We start from the raw sequence: 2,638 nt of genomic DNA, 5'->3' as shown, positions 1-2,638 counted from the left end.
TCCATCCTAAAATAAGTGTCTTTGATTTAGTACAACTTTACTACAAAGTTGTACTAAATCAAAGACACTTATTTAGGACGGAAGTAGTAGATAAGGTAAAATTATATCAAGGTCATTCAGATAGCTCCACCAAAACATATGTTTTGCAATATTGTCAAGTAATATAAGGTGGGACAATAGTGCATAACAAATACATGGAACAACAATAACAATCCATAGTTCAACTGAAAAAAAAAACACTGCCGAAATTATGTAACCCAAACTAAAAGAAAGTACCCAACTGATTATTATACAGATCCATTCATTATTTTTGATAGTGAGTAACCTTGTTTCTGATCTCTTCACAAGTTAATTAGTGAATACTTCTAACCATAGCTTTACTGTTTAGAAAGGTGGCTGTTTCTCAAGTAAAGGAAATTCGGTTCATCAAAAATCGTTGATAATATAAATTGCAATATAAGACAGAAATTTAATTCAAGAAATGTATACCAAATTCTTGTCATTTTATTTCCAAGGTCTTTAAGTGAAAGGTTGCAGATTAGACTTTTCAAGTACATTGTTACCAGCAAGCCAAGCAAAAGAAAAACAAAAAATAATTCAAATTAAGTGATGTTAGTAGGTTTACAAAATTATAGAGCTAAGAAGCTTGCAATAACAAAAAAAGGTTAAATGTCATCAGTACACCTTTTTTAGTGTTGAGCTAAACAAATATGCAATAAAAAAATAGCATGTCCATCAATACACCAAATGTTTTAACGCCATTCTCATGAGATGCCCCATTGGTAGGTGCACATATTAATTTTAGATTTCAGCCACAGGTCACATGGAGAGAACCAAGGACGTGAAAATTTGGAAATAGACATATTGGGGGGAAAGAAGAGGGGACCTGAATACGCAAGGGGTTGTGGACATTGACTATTAACAGACAAGTGCATAAGTCCAGCCGCTCGAGTTTTTCGAGAAAAGAACAGATAGATGAAGAGGAAGTTTCTCAATGTACAAAATCCTCTAGAGAATCTGCCCATCTCCTCTCGAATCCTCTCTCTGGTGGTGACTCGGGCAGAACGGCCGCGCGCCTACCAGTCTCCAAATATGCTCAAGTCAATTGACCACCGCCAAAAAACATTACCTGTATGTACAAATTGGATTGGCAGGATGTCAGGACAAAGAAATTGTTTGGTGGAAGAAGGAATAGTACATGAAACGGAAAGAAATACAGGGGAGCCTGGTGTATTGTTGTTCCGCATCGACATGTCCTCTCTTGAACAGTGCCCTCCATCCCCTCCAACGTGAATCCTGCAGGGCAACAATCTGAGAGGCCCGGTATGCTTATGTAGTTGCTGGAGCACCATGGAGAAGAATAGGTTGCCCACCAAAGTTCCCTGTACCAAGAAGAAGAGAGGAGGATTGAATTAAAAACAGAGTTACGATCGCTGAGATGTTGAGGAGGGGGGCATGCGCGCTGCCGTAGCGTTTATCCACCATCGCCAGCTAGGAGCAGGATGAGACATCGTCCGCCATCGCCGCCAGAGTTATCCATAAGGACATTTGTACCAAGGGCCAGCGGCCCATGCCGCATGCTCGCCCCGCCCAACACCACCTGGAGCCCTGATGCGGATTCCATCGCCGCAACCTCAAGTTCCTCAACAGAGGCATCGCCGGATCGTTGCCGCTACCACCACCATGGTTAGGGATTTTCAGGGCCTCAGAGAGAAGGGGGAGATCAACGAACTGACCTGGAGGCAGCCGCTCGAGCGCCGGATCCTCTCGGGCGCCTCTCCCTGGCTGGATCCCCTACACCGCCGGTTCCCTCGCTAGCGTCGCCTCAGCTTTTTTTTTTTAGTAAAATTTATCGGTGGTACCTCAACTTGCGTCGCCCGGTCACTTTGGTCACTGTACAAAAAAACTAACGCAATACGGTCACTGTGTACGGCGAACAGTGAAAATACGGTCACTGTGCGCCATAGACGCAACGTACGCCGCAATTTTGACCAGTCCACGGGCTCCACGTAGACGGGGCAGAGGATTTATGTTAAAGTGCCCATTTGCGGGAGACGTTTTTGTAAAAAAAGCCGTTTAGATAGAAATCCCCAATTCTCCCCTCCAAATCCCTAGTTCTCGCCGCCGCCGCGCCCATCCTGCCCTCTCGCCGCCGCGCGCCCATCCTGCCCTCTCGCCGCCGCGTGCCCATCCTGCCCTCGCCCCCGACGACGACTGCGCCATGTCTTCTGCTAGTTCTGCCCGGTCTGGTCTCCGCGGCCGGACAGTGGTGGTGCCACTCATCCCATGTCCTCGCTGCCAGGCGACAGTGAGGTACTACATTTCGAACACAGAGGATCACGAGGGCTGGGTGTTCTACAGATGTCCCAATCACTCTGTAAGTAACACAGAGGATCAGTTGATTTTGTTCTTGGCATTAGTTTTGCCCTTTTGTTGGTCAAAGTTTAATTTTTTGCTGTTGGTTTGCAGGCTACTGGGTGTGATTTCTGGTTTTGGGAGATGGAATATGTTGCGTACCTAGTAAATGCTCATTTCTTGGTTGGTGAAAGCACAAGTGCTCCCTAGGTGGTTTGTTAATTAATGTCAACATATCTCTTGTTGGACTAACACTTTTATCTAGTATATTTCAGGTAAGTTC

The 2,638-nt window shown here is 45.0% G+C and overlaps 1 long non-coding RNA gene across 1 annotated transcript; it reads right to left on the bottom strand.

Annotated features, from left to right (window-relative positions):
* Positions 1-764: 764 nt before the first annotated feature.
* On the bottom strand, positions 765-1,854 carry LOC119332641. The gene is made up of 3 exons (XR_005161070.1): positions 1,737-1,854; positions 1,218-1,382; positions 765-1,129 (listed from the first exon to the last, which is right to left on the bottom strand). It is a non-coding gene; the product is annotated as an uncharacterized LOC119332641 (long non-coding RNA).
* Positions 1,855-2,638: the final 784 nt, after the last annotated feature.

Source organism: Triticum dicoccoides, chromosome 1B (assembly GCF_002162155.2).
Source record: "Triticum dicoccoides isolate Atlit2015 ecotype Zavitan chromosome 1B, WEW_v2.0, whole genome shotgun sequence".
Classification (NCBI taxonomy): Eukaryota; Viridiplantae; Streptophyta; class Magnoliopsida; order Poales; family Poaceae; genus Triticum; species Triticum dicoccoides.
This window is presented reverse-complemented; position numbering and strand designations above follow the sequence as displayed.